A 22,177-nucleotide genomic window follows, 5' to 3' on the forward strand; every position below is an offset into this window, starting at 1 on the left:
CCCCCTTTGTAACATGTCCAATTTTTCTCCCCATCACTCCCCTCCCCCTGCTTCCTAACACCTTGCATTCTGATTACTCCTTCCCTCAATGTACCTTCCTTTCCATCACACCCCACCCTTCTCCTATCCCCATCTTCTCTCTTTTCTTGAAGGGCAAGATAAATTTCCATACCGCTATCCCTGTAGTTCTTATTTCCTGATTATATGCAATAAAAATTCTCAACATTCATTGCTAATACTTTGAATTCCAACTTCTCTCCCCTCCCCCCCCTCCCCAACCCCACTGAGAAGGCAAGCAATTCAATACAGACTAAATATGTGTTGTTTTGCAAAAGACTTCCATAATAATAATGTTGTGTAATACTAATTATATTGCCCTCTGACCTACCCTGTCCCCTCTTATTTTACACCCTTACAACTGACCTTGTCTCTTCTCGAAAGTGTTTATTTCTAGTGGCTCCCTTCTCCCATTTGCCCTCCCTTCTAACATTCCCCTTGCTCCACTTGTCACCTCCTCTCCTACTTTCCTGTGGTGTGATATAAATTTTCATATCAAATTTAGTGATCATGTTATTCCCTCCTTCAGCCACATGTGGAGAGAGTAGCTTCATTTTCTCCCTCTTCCCTTATCCCTTTTCTCCTCCATTGAATAAGATTTTTCTTATCTCTTTTATGAGTTATGGCTTGCCCTATTCCATTTCTCCCTTTCTCTTCCCAGTATTTTTCTCCTTCATCCCATAATTTTTATTTTATTTTTTTTGTGTGTGAATATCATGTCTTCTGATATAACACACCCTGTACTCTCTATCTGTATAAGTGTGTGTGTCTATATGTACAATCTCTCTGTCTACCCAAATACTGAGAAAAGATTCAAGAGTTAAAAATACTTTCTTTCCATATAGTAATGTAAACAGTTCAGCTTTAGAGAGTCTTTTATGATTTTTCTTTTCTGTTTACCTTTTCATGCTTCTCTTGATTCTTGTCTTGGGAAGTCAAATTTTAAAATATAGATCTGGTGTTTTTCTCAACATGAAATCTTGAAAGTTGTCTATATCACTGAATGACCATTTTTTCCCTTTAAGTATTAATATTCAGATTTGCTGGGTAGATGATTCTTGGTTTCAATCCCAGTTCCTTTGACTTCTGAAATATCCCATTCCAAGCCCTTTGATCCCTTAATGTTGAAGCTGCCAGATCCTGTGTTATCCTGATTGTATTTCCACAGTACTCAAATTGTTTCTTTCTAGTTGCTTGCAGTATTTTCTCCTTGATCTGGGAACTCTGAAATTTAGCCACAATAGTCCTAGGAGTTTCTCTGTTCAGGTTTCTTTCAGGATGTGATCAGTGAATTCTTTCAATATCCATTTTGCCCTCTGATTCTAGAACATCAGGGCAGTTTTCCTTGATAATTTCATGGCAGATAATGTCTAGGCTCTTTTTTTGATCATGGCTTTCAGGTAGTCCAATAATTTTTAAATTATTTCTCCTGGATCTATTCTCCAGGTCAGTTGTTTTTCCAATGAGTTGTTTCACATTATCTTCTATTTTTTCAAATTTTTGGTTTTGTTTACTAACTTCTTGGTTTAACTCATAGTCATTTCTTTCTCAATTCTCTCTTTCAACGAATTATTTTGTTCAGTGAGCTTTTGAACCTTCTCCTCCATTTGGCTAATTCTGCTTTTTGAAACCTCCTTCTCCTCATTGGCTTTTTGGACCTCTTTCTCCAATTGAGTTAGCCTGTTTTTAAAGCGGTTATTTTCCTCAGCATTTTTTGGTTCTCCTGTTGTAAGCTGCTAACTTGTTTTTTAAGGTCTTCTATTGTCTGATCCCAGTTTAAGTTCCCTTTGGAGGCAGGGGCCTTGACTTCCTCTGACAGTATGCCTTGTTCTTCCTCATCCAAAAGGATGGGGGGAGACACCTGTTCCCCAAGAAAGTAACCTTCTATGGTCTTATTTTTTTTCCCTTTTCTGGGCATTTTCCCAGCCAGTTACTTGACTTCTGAGTTTCCTCTCCACAACCACCTAGCCTCCAGTTCTGCCCAGCCAGCACTTGGGGGCTGAGATTCAAATGCTGCTCTCCAGCCTCCGGGGCTTTCAGCTGGGATGGGGCTGCTGTTCAGTGTGAGATTAAGTTCAGCTGCTCAGGAGGGGGCAGGGCCACCACATGGGGCTTAGTTCCCTCTGGGAATTTATGGGGAGACCTTCAATAACAGATGCGGGCCACTGCCTGCTTTGGGAGCCCCTGTCCGCTGCTGCCTCCCAAGGGGGCCTTAGTTATGGGGACATCCTGCTCCCCTCTCGGCCAGCCAAAAAGACCCTCTCACTGACCTTTGGCACCTGTGGGTTGAGGGACCTGCGCTACTGCTGGAGATTCTGTCCCTGAGGCCTGCTTGGATCTGCTCCCCTTGGTGCCGCGTGGCCAAGGCAGGGCTGGGCTCTGCTCTGCGTCTAGTGCGTGACAGACCTTTCCCACTGGTTTTTCAGGTCTCTCTGGAACAGAAATCTCCTCCACTCCGTTGTTCTGTAGCTTCTGCTGCTCTAGAATTTGTTGAGAGTTCTTCTTTACAACTATTTTATGGGCTGTGGGGTAAGAGCTAAGTGTCTGTGTATCTTTCTACTCCGCCATCTTGGCTCCTTCCCCAAGTGAGTTAACTTTAGCAGCAGATAACAGACAATGGAATACAGAGAGAAGAGTTCATAATGCCACATGAATTCAATTGAATAAGTATTTATTAAGTGCCAATTCCATTCAACACACTGAAGATTCAGATAATGCAAGGAACAAAATACCCCATGCTCTCTAGGAATTACAACTCATAACAGATTAGTATATAACCTAAATATCAAGTAAGTGGGTTAGGGATGGGGAGGAGAAGTGTTAACAGTTAGGGGATAAGTAAAGGATCTCTTGGAGGAAGTATCAGCTGAGCCTTCAAGGGAGCTAAGGATTCTAAGAGAGAAGAACATTCCAGTCATGGGTGAGTAGTGCATCTGCACAGCCTGTGCAAGAAAGGCAAGGACACAGAAGGCCAAGTTCAGGGAATGATAAGTAGCATAGTTTGGCTAAAATATAAAATACACAAAATGGAGTAGCATGAAATAAATCTGGGAAAATAGGTTAAAAATTATGAGACGTTTTAAATACCAAGAGTTAATATTCATCCTAAAAGCAATCAGCTTCTAAGGAAAGTAATATGGCCAAAGCTATGCTTAGGACTCTCGCTTTGGTAGCTATGTGGATGAAAGATTGGACAGGACAGACAGCTGAAGGCAGGGATACCTATCTGGAGACTGTTACAATCCAAGGGAGAGGCATGAAGGCCTGAACTATGTAGAGAAGTAGGGATGTATGAAGAGATGTTGCAGAGGGGACTCAAAAAGACTTGGCACTGTGTAGATTATAAGAAGCTGAGGAAGAAAGAGTTGAAGATGACTTTAAGATTGCAAACCTGGGTGACTGGAAAGATGGTACTACCCTTAAAAGAAAATGAAAATTCAGAATAGGAGTGGGAATGGAGGAAAAGAAAACAGGTCCATTTTGTACATGTCCAGTACAAAAACCCGGGGATATCCAGACATAAATATCCAACAAGTAGCTTATGCTATAGAACTGAATCCCAGAGAAGAGAGAACTGAATTGGTAGATTCATCTACCAATGCTATTATATCATCTACAAAGAGATGATAAGTGAACTCAGCTGACAATACCTCTCTTTATATCTTCTCTGTTAGTGAATAAGATCCAGGACATTTTCTTATAGTATAACCAAGTACTATGGGTAGGATGCAGATGATGAGCCAACAAAGATGACCGAGGAGCAGTCGGACAGGTAGGAAGAAAACCAGAAGAAGGTATCAGAAAAACCCAGGGAAGCAAAAGCTTACTGGAGGATGGGGTGATTAAGAGTATAAAAGGATGAATAAATGTTAAGAAGATTAAGGTATGAAAAAAGGCTATCTGATTTAGAAATTAAGAAGTCAATTGGTAATGTTAGAGACGTCAAATGGTGAAGTCATAAACCAGATTGCAAAGGGACAAAAAGTGAATGGGAAGGAAGGAAATAGAGTTTTTTTTTTCCTAAGAGAATGCTATGGATGAGAAAAGAGATACATGTATTTGATGATAGTTTGAGGTTATGACAGGATCAAGTTCAAGTTTCTTAAAGATAAGGGAGCTATGGTTATGTGTGTAGGCAATAGGAAAGTAAAATATGAAAATCACTAATTTGTATGTCATCCTTGTTCAAATAGTGTTTAATAATGCTTAACAGAATCAAAAATTGATCATGGAGAAGAAATGGTGGATAAAAGGATTTTGAAAATACAGAAAATGAATTAATAGAATACATATTCTATAGAGAGAGAGACAGAAAGGGGATTGTATAGTATTATAAAACCCAACAAAAACAGGAATAAAACAGCTATTAGTACATGATTTAATAGTTAAGTCAATAGCCTAGCTCCTCCTTTAATGTTTAATTTTGGGACAAAAGTAATCTTAAATTCTCCAAGGTCAAGCTCTGTCATGACTTACTGTTCTCGCTGTTTGTCCTTCATTTCTGAAGAGGACAAATGACATCACAGTGATATCTTGGATCTAAGCCTCACAAAGTCATCAGTATCACTCTCTCTCCCTACATCATTTTAGTCTTGGGACAAGACAAAAGTCAGGACTATTGGCAAAGGCCTGGGATGAAGTAAATTGACAATGGTGTCTTCAGTGCCTGACCAAGCTCTAAGTGTTCCATAGCACCTGCTTCAGTCACCTTCATGGTGCTTGGAACATATTGTTCTCATCCACCCATACAACCAGGAGAAGACTTAAAATTCTTGGGGTAGATGCTTCCTTAATTCACCAAGTGGTTTATGGTCTGTCAGTTAACTCTCACTTGGTTTAGTCTCTCTGCCAAGGTTTACCAAGGTGAGAGTTAAATGCCAGGTGAACACCAAAGGTGGATGAGCAGCCCTGAAAAGTCCTTGGCAAGACATCATACCAGAGATGCTGTTCCTTCCTCAACACCTCATACCCTAAAATGTCTGATATCAAGCTGCAAAAGCTTCAAAAATGGCCCAGGTGATAGACTATATATTGGTCATTCTGGAACAGCTTAGATAGAGAAACTGATTACCAGAATAACCACAATATAATGAATTTTTCAGTCACAAAAACCCTCAAAAAACAATTATACGGAGTTACAGCAAGGGTGTGATTTGTGTAAGTGGAAGGAATTCATATAAAAACAAAATCACCAATAATTCAAGTATTTAAGAAATATTCTCCACAGTACCTATCAAGCCTGTGGCAACTTTTCAATAAAGTTGATGAGTATATGAAGTGGCTTAAGTTCTGGGTAGCAGAAACACAGGATGGATGCCTCAAGTAGCTCAGTTCACCATATTGAGGATCTGTAATTTCAGTGATGTGAATACTCCTGCCACCCAAATAGAACATAATCCTTCCACAACTTAACAGATCTGTAGGAGCAAGGGATGATGTTTCTGAAAAATTTTTCACCATAGGGCCAAAATGAACATGGAGCCTCTTGAAATTTAACTAGGATATTTCTTAGATAAGACATATAGTCTTTCTAGCCTGTCCCTGAATCTTTTCCAGCTTGGTCTACCCTAAGCATTAACTCTTTATACCTCAGTATTTTCATTTGTAACATAAAAGGATCTAATATCCTTTCTAGCTCAACATCTATGATGCTATCAGTGTTCAGAACTTTCACTCTATTGAAATAGCTAGCATGAACCAATGTAGCAGTAAGACATTAGCAGAACTTTTTAGTAAGGTCTGATTTTATGGAAACAGATGGATTCCTGAAGACTTGTAGGCATAGATATTTTGTGATAATAATCATTTAAAAATCCATTGTTTCAATTTAGATATGCTTTAAACACAGAAATTATGCTAGAGAGTAACTTAACCTTACATTTAATATACTCCATATATCTATAATAATCTTTCACATTTACAACCTTTAAAACAATTAGACAAATTAGAAGTTTTCCCACTGAAATGGGAATCCTCATTCTTGGAGTGTACTTTTTTACTGCAACCTCCTATAATCCTTAGCTTTTTTCAAAGCACAGCTCAAGATCCACTTTCTATATAAATTTTTTCCCACTCCTGGCCCCAAGTTACAAACTCTATTCCTCTTGAAATAACTTCAGATTATTTTGTATATACTTTGCATTTACTTACTTGTGCAAACGTTGTATCCCCCAAGTAGAACGAAGGTTCTTTGAAGACAGGGGCTGTTTCATTGTTTGCCTTTGTCTCCCCAGCACCTAGTACAGTGCCTTGCAAATACTTGGTGCTTAATAAATGTCTGTGAATTGAACTGAAATACCACTGTTCCAAGCCTGAGACACAGGGAAAAAAAAGCCATACAACTGGGTCAGAAAACTAAGACTTTAAGAGACTTCTAACAAAAGTTGAGCACTTAACACTTTAAATGGAAACTTTAGCACATTAAATTGCCAAGTAACTTCAATTCTAACTCAATATTTCCCACGTGTCCCCTTTTCTCCACTCATCCTCAACTATGCTATTTCAAGTCCTCTTCAACTCTTCAACTATATTTTACTTCGTAATTTCATCAGCTCCCATGATTTCAACTAGTGTCTCTATGCAGATAATGCTCAGATCTACTTGCCTAGCCCTAACCTCTGTCCCAGTCTCTAATCTTATAACTCGAACTGCCTATTAGACATCTTGAACTGGATGTCTTAAAGACATTTTAAATTTAACATGCTGAAAACTGAACTCATTGTCTTTCCCTTCCAATCTCCCTTTTCCCAAACTTGCCTATTAATGCTGAGGGTACCACCATCCTTTCAGTCACCCACGCTCATAACCTAGATGTCATTCTATATTCCCCACTCTCACCTCATATTACCAATCACTTGTCAACTCCTATCATTTCTCCCTTTGCCCCCTACCTTTACAACACATCTCAAAAACACTCTCTTTGTTCTATTCTAGCGCAAACATCCTCAGCAATACTTACCTTTGGTTCTAGTCACAGCCCTTCCCCTACCCCCTACCCCCCACACCCCAGGTAAACCTCCCGAAGAACAATTTTTTTTAATCATTGCATCTTCAGTGCCTAGTACAGTGTTTTGTACATAGACACTGAATCCATACTGAATGAATATATTAGGAACATTTTAGTTTCTGAGATCTTACACTAAATTTGGTGTCTAAGGATCTGGGTTGAATCTGGGCTTTCCCACTTAACATCTGTGTAAACCTTTGATAAATCATCTGAGTCACAATTTCATTATCTATAAAATGAAGAAGTGAGAGTAAATGATCTCTAAGGTCCTTTCTAGCTCTCATCCAATCCCACCCCACCTTATTCCCAGTCTCTATCATCTTCTGCCTTCTCTCTTCCATTGAACCTCAGGAAACTACTTCCTCTTTAACCTCCATCCATCATTAACTGATTTCTCAAACAAGGTCTTTGCCTCTCACAATTTTCCCTAGTCACCCTCTACAAAGCTACTTGTTCCTTTTAAGTCCTTAGAACACTAAGCCAGGGCCAAGAAGTCAGGAGAAAGAATAGTCCTTGTTCCTTACGGTCCCCTTTCAGATCCTCCCTCTGCTTTTATCACTAAGCAGTCTCTCCTCATTTCAGGCTCTTTCTATTCAGTTACTTGGCCCAGATCTTTGTTGCTGTTAACAAAGATTTTTCCAGTTGTTCTTCCTCCTTTCTTAAGTATTTCAGTACCTAGTTCACAGTCTTCTTCTCCACCCTCTCTACTGTCTGCATATTTATGGGCTTCACTAAACATTCTAATAATCTCTTGAACTACTTGGGTTCTCAGTTCATTAACCTCTTCAACTCACATTGCTTATATCTTCACTCCACCTCAGATAACAAGAGGGTTGAGGATCTCACCAAGATCTCAGGCCCACCATATCCTGAACTATAAAATCTCCTTTGTGATCACTATCCCATGACTGCTTTAAATAGAGGTATCCCCTATATCTTTGTTCTAGAGTTCTTTTCCATTTTAGTGGTATTATCTCCTCTCCTGGGTTTAATTATTATCCCTGAGATGATTCCTAAAACTAGTCTTAATCTGTCTTCTGGATTCCAGTTCCGCATCTTTAACTTCTCAATGGCTATCTCCCTCAACCTGGATTTCATACTGGCAAATCAACCTTAAATGATAAACTGAATTTATCAACTTCCTTTCAAAAAAATCTGCCCTATTTCCTATGCTTTCCCATTTGCCAGATTCTAAAGACTCTACCTTCACAAACTTTCTCACATCCTTTCTCCCTTTGTCTCTCTCTCTCTCACAAACACACACACACTGCCACCACCCTCATCTTGGATCATTACAGCTTCCCTGATACTTTATTTTTTCTCTTTGTCTCTGGGTTTCTCCCTTCTCCAAGTCGTCTTCCCTACAGTTTCCACTCTACCTTCCTAACTCACTAATAATAATAGCTAGCACTTATATAGTACCCATCAAGTGCAAAGCACTGTACTAAGTTCTTTACAAATACAAATATTATCTCATTTGTTCTTCACAACAACCCTAGGAGATAAATGTTATTGTTATCTCCGTTTTACATTTACGACTTGTTCAAGTTTATACAACTAGAAAGCATCTGAGATCGGATTTGGATTTAGGTCTTCCCCATCCTGGTCCAGCTATCCATCCACTGCACCACCCAGCTGCCTTTCACTGTCTAGACTTGAGGACAAAGTACATACACCTTAGCTTAGGACTTTAGGTCCCCCACAATCTAGCTATAACCTACTTTTCCTTTCATTCAGTCCCCTTTTTACGTATATTACCTTCCAGCCAAATGGACTACTAAATTGTTCCCTAATCTCATATTGTATTCTCCTGCCCCAATATTTTCGCAAAGGGAGTCCCACGTCAAGAAAATATTTTCTCCACATCCCTACTTGTTGACAGTCCCCCCCCTCCAAAAAAACCAAACTGCTTTATTAAAAACAATTCTATCAATGTGATCAACTAAACTTTAATTTAAATTATAAAAATAATAGGAATTGTACTCACTTCTAAATCTTTATCAGTATTCTTTTGTCCAAACATTCTCAGGCATTTTTTCTCTTACTGTATATGATCTTAGTTATTATACCCTATTTTTTGTTTTGCTTTTTTTTTTTTACTTTGCACTGACCTACAGAGAATTTGCTGCCTTAAAGGTCCAGCTTAGATGCTACTTCCTCCATTAATCCTTCCCAGATCCCCTAATCCAAAGAAATGTCTCCTTTTTTGCAATATAGTATCTCACCTCTATCCTTTCTTAGTTGCTATTACATTCTACCTTTTGTACATGTCTTATTCCTTATACAAGATTGTAAAGTAGAGACTTTTTATGTTTGCATCCCTAACGTTACTACCATGCTTTCCAAATAGTGGGCACTTACAATTCTAAATTAAGTAGCAATGAATCAACAAACATTTCTAAAAGCACTTGGGTGCTAGAAACTATGGTGGAACAGAAAAAGGAAACAGTTCCTGCTCTCAAGGAGCTTACATTCCTTGTATATGTATAAGTACATACAAAATAAATACAAGGACATTTCTTTTTTTGAGAGAGGAAAGGCAGTAGGTAGGGTGTGTGTGTGTGTGTGTGTGTGTGTGTGTGTGTGTGTGTGTGTGTGTGTGTGTGTGTGTGTGTGTGAAATCAGGAAGGTTTCAAGTAGGAGGTGGTGTTTGAGTTGAGCTGAGTAAATAGGATCCTAACAGGGAGAGGCGAGAAGAGCACTGGAAATACCAGAAGGTAAAGGTCAGTTTAGCTGGACCACATATTTTATTATATAACATAGCTACAAAGATCGGTTGGAGTCATGTTGCCAGAGGAGGGTATATTTGATGCTGGAGGTAACAGTCCCTGAGGTCTGAGTAAAGGACTATCATGGTCAGACCTCTGCTTTGGGAAAATTGCTTTCCTACCCGTGTGGAGTAACAATATTTGTTGTCTTCTGTGTTGAATACTGTATATAAAATGGTACGTCAAAACAACCGGATATGGAATAACTAAGTAATTACAGCTCTAGGATGACAAGTGACAATTATTTACATAATCGAGTTTATTAATCTTTACAAAGGAAGTTCAGGATATTCCCATTTTAGGGCCCAGTGAATCAGTACAGAAAGGCAGATCACCTGCCTGAGGTGCCAGAGACTGCCTGATTTCTAGCCCTACACTTAGCATTAGCATAGGCTGCCCCACATCAGGTAGTGTCCTGACCAATGCAGATTTATAGTTGGGAAAGGTGTCCAAATACTTCTTAAGGATTACATGTCGGCATCCATAAAACCACAGGCCTCTTGTGGAAGAGACTGAGCTTAAAACCATCCCGCACATCCACATTTACCGACCGCCCAGAGCACGGGTGGGAGCTACATTGAACAGAGAAGCCACGGTCTAAGCTTGGTTGGTACAGTCATACACAGACGAAACTTTGCTGAGCAGTTACATTTAATCTGTTCACCCTCCGCTCCCCAATCATGGGGCAGAAGGTAGTCCCGCCGGCCAGAGGGCACTGCAGGCATCTGCCAGCTGGCGGCCCCTCTACCGACCCCGGGCATCATTTTTCACACCCAGGGTCCGGAGGGACGGCCAGCCTCAGGTCCTCATTCACACTCTCCAGACTCCAGGGAGTCCCAGGAGGGTGAGCGAGTCAGGGAGAGGCAGGGGCCGAGCCCGGAGAGGTGGGGGGAAAGGCCGGAAAACCAGCCGGGGCTGGGGAACCTGGAGGGATGGGGGGAGGGGGGGCAGGACCGACATCCGCGGCTGGCAGCCCCCGCCCCGAGGGCACTTTAAAAGAATGCCGGGAGCGGCCGCAGGGGGGACCAGGCAGGCACCGGAGACTCGAGAAGCCCGCTGCCTAGCGGGGCGCGGGGCTGAGGGGAGGGGGGCCGGACCGCGGCTGCCTCCAAGCCCGGGTGCCCTGAGGGGGGGGCGGCCGGACCGTGGTGGACACCCTGCCGCCGCCGCCTCGGCTTCCCTCCCCTCGAAGGGTGGTTCCTTCCTCCGAGCCCCACGAGAGCGGCCAAGCCCGGGGGAAGCGGGAAAGCCCGTCAGGGGAGGAGGCCCAAGAGGAAGAAGCAGCCCCCACGGAGAAAAAGGGCCGCCCCCCGCTCCCTCACCCATCAGCCGCGGACTCACCCGCCCGGCGAGACCAACTCCTTTCAGTCTCGGCCGCCGCCTCCTCGCGCACCCGCCTAAATCGGCTGCCTTACTTTGAAAAAAATGTTTAACGATAACTTTATTAATACCTCGGTAACGTGAACCGAGACCTTCAGGGGCCGCTCCAGCTGAGGCGGCGGGAGCGGGAGAACCTACTCCTCGCCATCAGCAAACCTGCCCGTCCTGCCGAGCATGCGCGAATCCTCGCTCGCACATGCTCAGAACGAGGTTGCTCATTCTCCCCCCTTCCCCCATGCCCTCCGGGGCGTTGTTGGGGAGGATCCCGGGAAGCTCGGATTCCTCTTCCCCCTCTGGGGTGTGGAGAGGGAGGAAAAAAGAAAGCGAGACCTGGCGGACAGAGCGGACTGGGAAGGGCCGCCGAAAAGGCAGGCTTTGTCCAAGTCCCCGCAGGGCTCGCTTGCTCTCTGGAGAAAAGCATGACCAGACCCAGAGAGGAGCTGTAGCCAGCAACCCCCTGGGAAGGAGCCAGGAGATAGGGGAGAGTCCGGCTGCGCCTGAACACCGAGGGAAATGGGGGCGGCCAGAGCGTGGGCTGGTTTACTTTGCGGTTTTACTTGTCAAAGTTCCTTTGGTGGGGATACATAACAAAGATACATTGTATTCCGTGCGTAGTTAAAGTGTATCCCTGGAGGATGCTCCGCTGATGACGGACAGCGACTAGGTGTCGGTGCGGGCTTAGCAAAGTTTAAGTCCATTAATGTCGGCATTTCTGTTCTTGGACCCTATGGATATTTGACTTTGGGGGGGGGGAACCTCCCTTCTCACCCTCCCCTGACCTGTTTTCTTCTTTTCCATGGTGATATTAATCGCTTTACTGTCCTTAAGATTCAATTAAGATTGCCTCCGTTATGTTTCCCTGCAGAAATAAATGCTCTTTGTGTACTCGAGTAAGACCAAGACAGTCTACAAAGAGAATGGGTCATCCGAATCTATTACACTGCAACTTAAATGTCCAAAGAATCTGGATCAGAGCTCTTGGAAGAATGCTGTCTAATAATGAGATATTCCAGATTACTTCTGGAAAAAATGTGTGGGGAAAGGTCAATTTGAGATAATGAAGCTAATTATTCAAAATTACTATGCTGCCTTCTGGGCTGGCTCAGCAGAGATTTCTTTTCATTCTTTCTGTTCCATACTATAGGGTCACAGGAGGTAGCTAAATGAGAAGGAATAGTAGAAAAGAAAATTCACTATTATTTTAGCATTTTAAGGGAACATTGTTTAAGTTGTGTGGGTACTTCTCACCTATGTGGCAGAAAAATTTGTCATCATGGTACAAATCTGTTCCCAAGCCTTCTGAATTTAGCCAGGATGGTCCTCAGAGGAATGATTCATCATGCAGCCATCTTCTCCACTGGGATCTAAGTGCAAAACCATTTACTCTGCTAGTATAGTCTGGAAAAACCCAAGGTCCCTCTCTTCTCAAATGAAGCCTTCAAGTAGGATTTTCATGGTGGAAGAAGCAAACTTAAGGACAAACTAACCATGTTTTAAGCAAAAATTTTTAAATTTTCTTTTATATGTCAATAGAATTTCTCTCAATATGTTTCTCTCCCTTTCCCCTCCCAGAGTCATCCCATATAACAATATTTTTAAAAGGAAAAGAGGATGGGATACTAATTCATTGTTGGTGGAATTGTGAACTGATCTAGCCATTTTAAGAGCAATCTGGAATTATGCCCGAAGTGTTATTAAACTGCCTACACCCTTTGACCCAATGATACCACTGCTAGGCCTATTTCCAAGAATGATTAGGGAAAAAGGAAAAAAACCCTGTATGTTTTAAATATTTGTAGCAGCTCTCTTTGTGGTGGTAAAGAACTGGAAATGGCAGGGATGCCCATCATTTGGGGAATGGTTGAACAAGTTGTGTATGTGATTGTGATGGAATACTACTGTGCTAGAAGAAATGATGAGCTCACTTATCTTGGAAAAACATGGAAAGACTTGCACAAAATAATAAAGAGCAAAATGAGAACCAAGAGAGTATTGTGTATGGTAACAGTAATGTTGTTTTAAGAAGTACACTGAGTGAAAAAGTAATGTTGTCTATTATAAATATCCAAATTAACTATAAAGGATTATGTAGACAGATGTTATCTACATCCAGAGAAAGAACTGATAAGTAGGAAGTATGTATAGAATAATTTTACATATATGTACATATATACATACATGCATACACACATATATATCTATATATACACATTCATGCACACCTATTTGTGTCTAATGGTAGCCATTTCTAGGGTAGGAGGAGAAGGGAAAGAGAAGAAAAAAATCTACATGTAACATATTCAAAGAGAATAGCAAGTTGTATATCATAGATTTACAGTTTCATGTGCAGTCTTTTTAATTGTACTGTGTTATGGAAATGCTTGATATATTCCATAAATTAAAAATGTGAGAAAAAAAAGAAAAAGGTAAAGACAAAATCAGTAAAACTGAACAATATGTTGAAAAAAGTCTCAAATGTATGTCGTCTTTGGACCTTCCACTTCTGCAAAGCAATGGAATGAGGGTGTCTTCTTATATTTCTTCTTTGGAGCTATGCTTGTTCTTTATAATAACTATTTGGTTGAAAATATAATGGCTTTATCAAATATACAGATGATGTGTGACTTGTTGGATTATCAATTTAGAATCCATGTGATTTCTCAGGAGAAGCAGTATAACAGAGAGGATAAAAGTTTAGATTCAGAGGCAGGAAAACTTGAATTCATATCCTACTTCTGACACCTGATCATGGACAAAGGATTCAATTTCTCTGGGCCTCATTTTCCTCACTGGCAAAAGAGAGATAATAATACTGGTAATGTCTCTCTTCCAGGGTTGTTGCGAGTTGTTAAATTAGACAATATACATAAAATAAACAGCAAACTTTAAAGTGGTACATAAATAAACGGTAATTACTATTATTCTAGCAGTGCTAACTAGCTGATGAATAGTCAGAGCTATCTTACTCAATCCCACTTTTTTTGTGAGCCAAGCTATTCCTTACTTTGGGCATGACTTTCTCCTCTAGCCACTCCCTTGGAGTGTCTTTCCTCTCAAACAAAACCTAGGGGGAAAAATTGGCAGATGTCAAAGTTTTGGGAAAGTGCTCAGGTTATAATGGTAATGACTAATATATGTATATATGTGTATATATATACATATGTATATATGTATTTATATATTAGGTTTAGGGATTTACATTTATTCTTATTGACTTTTATCTTGTTAGAATCAGCTCATTATTTTTGCCTTAGCCATGCTAAGCAGTGCTTTTAAGAAACAAACTTTCCTTAAACCTAGGGGAAAGATTTCAGGCTTTCATCCTCTTCAGAAAGGGGGAGGTGGATGAAAAGGGAGGAAGGAAATAAATAATCCCCATCTTAGGTCAAACACCCTGTGTGTAGAAGAGGGTGTCGTTGCCGCAAAGATCGGGAGGCTACAAACCAAATGCTTGATTGGGAAAGGGAGGTTTGGGAGATGGCAGGGGAGAGGTGGGAGAGAAAAGATGTTTAACTCCTAGGAAGTTTTGCTGTGACCTTTGGATTTGAAGGAGAGGCTGATATAACTCTTAGATCTGTTTCTGTCATGCTAAGGGGTTTCTGTCATTTTCTGTTTCTGTCATTCTAAGGGGTTATGGGGAAAAGAGAAGTCCTCCAGAGCCCAGGAGGGCAACTGAAGAGACATGTGCAGCCACCATGAAAGTTGCAAAGGGGCTGCAGACATGAAGTCATCGGTGTCAGATTCCAAATCCAAGGTACCAGTGAGCTCATCAGGTGTCAAGGTGGCTCCTGCCTCACTGGAAAACGATACCCCCATGCCCTTACACACAGAGTGTTGACCCAAGAGAATTATTGGGAAAACTCGAGGATTGCTCATTCCTTTCTCCCCTTTTCCTCCCTCTCCCCCTTCCTGGAGAGTATGAGAGCCTGAGATCTTTCCCCTAGGTTTACAAAAAGTCTGCTTCTTAAAAGCATTGCTAAACTGTGTATCACTGTTTGAGTGTATCAGAGAGAAGCAAGTGGAGAACAGCAGGGAAGGAAGAGAAATTTAAAATTGTAGTATTTTGCCCAAACATTATCTCTGACTGGGGGCTCAGAGCTTGGAAAGTGAATTATTCATTTTTACAGTATCTTAGGTAAGAGAGAATATTTCATATGAATCAAACAATGAAAGAAATTTTATGTAATTCAAAAATGGGAACTTTAAAAACAAAATTTTTAAGTCAAAAATTTCTTGTCCAAATGAGAAAAACCAACCACCATAGGTACAAGGTTTATTCTTACAAATTTGTCATTTTAGGGAGATGCAATAATCAGGTTGGGTGACCAGATAGTTTATATTATCTTTTTTCCACCATTCTTCAACAATCCTTTTGATCCTAATTAAATTGCTCTTCAGGTAGCATTTTAAAATAAGGATAAGATTAACTAAGACGTGAGAAATATTTTATTTTTTGAACTGAGGTCTTTGGGACATCATAGCAAAATAATTTAATTCAAACATACCTTAAAATTAAGAAAACTGTAGAATGATAACTTTCTTCCAAATTTAAATTTCCAAATATGTGCTTTAAAAATAGGATGAGCATAATTTTTAAATGCTTAAATGTTATCTTGCCAAGGCTAGTTAAATCTAGACTTTTACTTTGAATTAGTATGAATACTTCATATTTTTATGTTCACTGAATGCTTCTACTTCTTGTGAATAGATATGATACACTGCTATAAAATATGCTCAGTTGATTTTGTTTTTCTGTGTTCTCTACTTTGCAGCACAAATTTTGGTTCAGTATGGTTTCCCTTTTTTAAAAATTATGAATGATATTATCAAAAAAGAATATTTTAAAAGTTCTTTGGAAATGAGTTGTCACTACAAGTAAAATTTCATCTAATTAACTCAATACATAGAAAAATATTGAAGGCCATGTGGTATAGCTATAGTGAATTGGACTCCAAGTGAGGAAGTTCTTAGTTTGAATCTGTGTTAGATATCTATAAATTATATGACAATGTGCAAGTCACTTGGTTGGGCCTCAGTTTCTTCATGTATAAAAGGTGGGAGGTTGATTTACTATTCTGTAAGATATCTTCCAACTCTAAATTTATGATTCTATGTTCTACATCGGCCCTAGATTATTTTTTAACTTTTACACTGAGTCCCAAAACTTTGTAACCTGAGTCTCAAAGTCCATTGGTATGAGACTCTCTTCTCAGTGCCCTGAGAATCTCAAATCAGTGCCCTGTGACTGCATGAGGGGAGGGGCAGAATTGGAAAGAGCCAGAGAGAGGCGAGCTCCTGGCTTTTGCTCTCTACAAGTCTTCTTTGAGTTCTGCTGTCTCATCCAGAGCTGCTGGCTTCCACCTTCAAGAGGGAAGATGGAAGATATCAGTCTCATTTAAGGATACTAAAGGAAAAGACTCTGGGAAGAAGCCAACAAGAGAGGAGCTTCATCACGTCCCTATCTCCAACTCCTTCGCTCTGTGTTATCTGGTATATATTCTACTATGTATATTTGCTTTTATTTCTGTTCTGCTGTCAGCTTGGATAAATAAAGTTTTTTTTTGGGGGGGGGGGAGGAGGCATTTTTTGTTTATTTCGTTTTTGTTTGTTGACTACTTTTTATATGTGTCTTCATTGTAGAATTGGTATTTGGTAGGAAAGGAGTCCGACTTCAGATGTAGAGCTTGAGGTTTTCCTTCCCCCTTGATGAATACTGATCAGAAATTTAATTTGAACCTGAAAAATCACATGCCCTACATGGTGTTTCTTAATCTGTGGGTCTCAATCTCAACCCATGTTTAAGAAGTGCAGAAGACATCATGTGAGTGGAAAAGGTTTAAGAAGCCCTGCCCTAGATGAACAACAGTTAAGGGATGAGGTAGAGCCCAGTACTCCTTTCTCTGTGAAGACAACAGAGTGGTCAAGCTTCTGGCTCCAACTCCTACATTTCTTTCTGGGAGAAAATAAAGTTTCCCTTGAAGAAAAATCAATTCTGCCTCCTTAAAGCTACACAGTGAGATTCCAATGCTGCATTTGGGGGGAGAGGAGACATCCCCATTACACATGGTTCAACGATTTAATAAAAATGATATTCGGTAAACTCCAGTGGCTCCCTATTATTTCCGGGATCGAATATAAAATCCTTTGTTGGTCTTTTAAGTCTTTTTAATAACCTGGCTTTTCATACCTTTCAGTTCTTCTATTTCATTCCATATAGTCTGTTATCCAGTAATACCAACCTCCCTGCTGTTCCTTGAACAAGACACTTCATCACCAGACCCTGACTTTTTTTTACTGGTGCTCTCCTATTCCTAGAATGCTTTCTCTCCTATTTTCCCTGGCTTCCTTCAGGTCTTAGCTAAATTCTCACTTTCTGTAAGAAGTCTTTCTTAATCTTTATATCTTCTGAGACTACCTCCAACTTATATGTATCTTTTAAATATGTATATAATATACATATATATAATATGCATATATATAGTTTTTTTCCCAGTTACATGTTAAAACAATTTTTAAATTTTTAAAAAATAGTTTTGATTTCCAAATTTTATCCCACCCTTTCTCCTCTCCCCTCTCCCTGGGATGGCAAGCAATAAGATATAGGTTATACATGTGCAATCATGTAAAATATTTTCAGATTAGTCATTTTGTACAAAAAGATTCAAAAAATGAAAAAGAATGAAAGAAAGTGAAAAACAGCATGGTTCAGTCTGTGTTTAAACTATCAGTTCTTTCTCTCAAGGCTGACAGTATGCTTCGTCATTAGTCCTTTGGGATTTTTTTAGATCATTGTATTGTTGAGAATAGCTAAGTCATTCATCATTCTTCATCAAACAATATTTCTGTTAATGTGTACAATGTTTCCTGTTTACTTCATTTTGCATCAGTTCATATAAGTCCAGGTTTTTCTGAAACCATCCTGTTTGACATTTCTTATAGCACAGTAATATTCCATTACAATCATACTGTTTGTAGCTTTTTGTGCATAGTTTGCAGGTCATATCCCCTTTAGACTGTGAGCTACCTGAAATCAATTTTGTCTGTCTCTGTATCTTCAGTGCTTAGCACAATATCTGTCACATAATAGGCATTTAATAAATGCTAGCTGACTGAGTAGTTTGATAAGTGCTGCCACTGTTGTAGGTATAGTCACAGAATCAAGGACATCCTTCCTAAAATGTGGAACCCAGATCTGAACACTACTACATACGTGGCCTGACAAGAACAGAAATACCCCAGAACTATCTCTTCCTTATGCCTGAAAGCTACCTCATTTTTAATGCAGCCTAAAATCTGCTTTCATTTTCTTGGCAGCTATATCCCACAAGTTTGCAATCCACTGAAAACTTCAGATCTTTTTCAAACAAAATGTTACCATCTCTCTTCTATCTATTTCTAAACCAGGTATATTCTCTTGGACTCCTGGATAATGACCTGCATCAACTTGTACAATGAGCCCCCAGTCAGCCCTGAAATGTAATTTCATTGAGCACATACAATTTTGTAAAGCAATTATCTTTACACCCTTCGCATACATGTATACATTCTCTCTTATTGCAGACATCTAATCTCAAAAATCTTGGGGAATGGAAAGTAACCTAATATTTTAATTTAAAAATGATATTTAGTGGTTGAGTATTTCATAACTATTTGTTTGTTCTTCCTAATATGAGTTTATTCAATCAGTAATGTAATTTTGTTGTTCTAATGAACCAACCTATCTGCAGACATTTTATAAATAGCCTACTTCATTTTACTAATTCTCATATTTTTTCAATTCAGGCCATAAGCCTGGTTTTTGAAAAAGAGAAGAATTAGATATTGAAGTACAAACATTCCCATTAGGTTTTGTTTCTTTTTAAAAATTATTTTCTGCTAATGGTCATTAGATTCTCTTTTGATGATGTACTATCATGCAGTGTATTTGGCAGCAGATTTTTTTGATCAGCATGAGTTGCTAGGAGCTTTGAACAGTTTGAAAAATTGGAAGACTGATTTCTGCCCTTTTGATTTCTGTTTCTTCCTTTAGTTTATATTTGTGCATGGCATCACAACTATTTATTCCCTACTATTACTAACCCTATCCATGTTTTATTTCATTTCAGGTCATTAGTGCTTTTTGGAGCTTTGAATCCTTCATCACAAGAACCACTATGGTTTTTACTATTATTTCTAGAAATTTCCCTTGTTTTGTACTTCATTCCTAATCATTCCAATGCATGAGGGATTCTGAGATTTGCAATTAAAAGAGCATGTCATATAGGAAAGTATAAATTCTTCTCTCTGCTTTCAAACTATAAGGTTCAACCAGAAAGCAAGAAATCACCCCATTGAGTGATGCAAGATAGCCTCTGTAATAAGATGGAAAGGCCTGGGAAGATAGCAGAGAAGGTCAGAAATCTCCACATACAATCACCATGAAATAAATGTAGAGCAGCAAAAATAAAGGGATAAAGTAGTTGTTCTCCTAGGATAATTTGAGAGAACTTTAGAAAAGACAGGATCTCTGAGGGCTGAGTTTTGACCTGAGTGAAAGGTAGACATCTCCAGGTGGACTCTACTGAACTAACAAACAGTAGTAGGTACTGAAGGTAGCACTGTTGGGAAGGTAGCACTGTTGGGAAATATTCAAGATATGTCATCTCAGCTTTCATCTCACAAACTTATCTAACCAACAGCAAATGGCTGAGTGGGGGAAATATTGAAAATCACAAGAAGTTTCTTAAGTAGATATGGTACAATCAAAATCATGTTTAACTATATTCCTTCAGTATTTGTCATTCATAATGGAATCTTGTCTTTTCTGCTAGACCTGGGTCTTGAAGAAAATCATTTTGCCTAGTTTTCCAATGGATACATCTATTATGAAAGAGACATAGGCAGCTGAATTTCATTAGCCTCTAATCTGGTTATAGGAGATACCCTCTAGGGTATAAGAATCCTGGAAAATCCTCCCCATAGGTTGAACTCCAGGTTGTTTGACTAACATGTGAGAGAATCTTGAGGGGTAGGATAGAGAAGATCTTAATCACTGTTAATTCTTGGCCAATGGCCACAGGGGTAAAGTGGATGTAGGAACACACTTGTGTGAGAACACACCATTGTGTAAGGGGGCCTGGAAAAAATAGACCTGGACAATCAAAGGCTCTTAGCTTTGGGATCGAAGACCATCAAAGAATTTTGTCAATACTTCCCACTATTTGTAAAGTACTGCAGTACCCATCAAAGATATATGCTTTTCATTGAACTAAATAATAAAGTTGGAACCATTGTAAGAACAGTATAGATTGGGGAGTGGGTCCATTACCAGTCTATACACTGGAGTTGGTGATACCATTTTGTTCTGGGTAGGGCAGTATACTACCTCTCTAAGGCTGAGGCAGCTATTCCTGCCCAATTGGGTTCCTTGGGCCAGATGGAGGACCAGGTGACATGTGACCATCATCCTAGTCCTAACTTGCAAATGGCACTCAGTCCATCTCAATGTTGTTGTTGTTAAGCAGTTCTGTTTGTGGGGAGATAATAAAGACTTGTTTCATACCTGATCCATATTTTAACCTTTGTACTTCCCACCATAGGGAGACCATAGACATGAGCCAATATTTAAACCTTAGGAATTTTTTTCCCTAAGGTGCCAGATGGGGGAGGAAAGGAGCCAAATAGTATGAGAAAAGGAATTTGACCCCCTCTCCTAGGTGGTTAGGTTCTCCTAAGATGATGTATGTGGCTGAGAGGGACTCCTTAGTAGAGAATGGAGTAAATACAATACCTTAGGTTCCTGGACCCATTAATTGTTATGTATAACATTATGTTTTATGTTGCCTTTGAACATGTATTGAAAGCAACTCAATTAAACAACACTTATCAAGCACCTATCATATGTGCAAGGCACTATATTTGCCACAGGGCATATAAAGACAGAAAAAAGCAGTCCCTAAACTTAAGGAACTTGCATCCCATTGAAGGGAAAAACATGCACATAGACAAGAAATTGCATAGTATATTCAAAGTAATATAAAATAATTTAAGGAAGGAGAGAGTGCCAACACCTAGGTGTGAAGGGGAGAGATCAAGAAAGGTCTCATGTAAGCAGGTACTGAGCTGTGCTTTTAAGGAAGCTAGGTACCCTGGGAGGGAGAGGCAAGAAGGGAGTGCCTTTTAGATATGGGACAATTACTTATGCAAAGGCATGGAACAAGAAATGGAATGTTGAATACATTAAAGAATATCAGGCCAGAGTGTGTGAAAAGGAAAAAAATATGAAATAAGACAAGAAAGGGAAGAGGGGATTGAATTGTTAAATGCTTCAAAATAACTGGTTGAAAATTTTGAATTTTATCTTAGGAGTAAAAGGGAAGCAAAAAAGATTTTTTAAAAAAATAGGCAACATGGTCAGATCTGTGTTTTAGGAATGTCAGTTTAGCATTGCTGTGGAAAGTAAATTGAAGAGGGGAGGGAGTAGAGGCAGGCACCTAAATTAGACGGCTATTGTGATGATGACAGCTTGAACTACGGTAGAGGCTGTGCAAGTGGAAAGAAAGTAATCAAGTATTTTATCTGCCTTTTGGAAGAGAACATGTGAGTCATTCTTCCATACACTTTATTTCTTCTGGATGCATTTTCAGGGAGAAAGTTAATATTGATGTAGTTCTTTTCCTCCAATATCAGCTCAATATTGGTTGCTGGACAAAGCTATTTTATTTTTTTGTCTGTTTTGTGAATTGCTGTGATGATCAAGTCCAGTGTTTTTCAAATTGTGCTATAAGGGACCCTGAAGCACCATATTTTTCAAATGAACCTTGTGATACCAATAGACATTAAAAATAATTTTAGGAGATTTTACTGTAAGCATTCTGTCAAAATTTTCTTTAAACTGAATTTCTACCACTGTGGAAAAACAGGAGAGCCATTGGTCTAGTCTCTCCCTCTCTTTAAGGATGAGAAAACTGAACCCCAGAAAAGTTAA

General features: G+C 39.6%; 1 protein-coding gene across 2 annotated transcripts in view; it reads right to left on the reverse strand.

The window, feature by feature from the left end:
- Positions 1 to 6,330, reverse strand: part of RAB23 (RAB23, member RAS oncogene family) — a 49,323-nt gene extending 42,993 nt beyond the window's left edge. For both annotated transcript variants that reach the window (XM_072642539.1, XM_072642538.1), the window contains exon 1: positions 6,208 to 6,330. The gene's annotated coding sequence lies outside the window, so the exon portion shown is untranslated. The remainder of the gene's footprint in view (positions 1 to 6,207) is intronic.
- Between the last annotated feature and the right edge of the window lie 15,847 nt (positions 6,331 to 22,177).

Source organism: Notamacropus eugenii, chromosome 2, assembly GCF_028372415.1.
Source record: "Notamacropus eugenii isolate mMacEug1 chromosome 2, mMacEug1.pri_v2, whole genome shotgun sequence".
In the NCBI taxonomy this organism is placed as follows: domain Eukaryota; kingdom Metazoa; phylum Chordata; class Mammalia; order Diprotodontia; family Macropodidae; genus Notamacropus; species Notamacropus eugenii.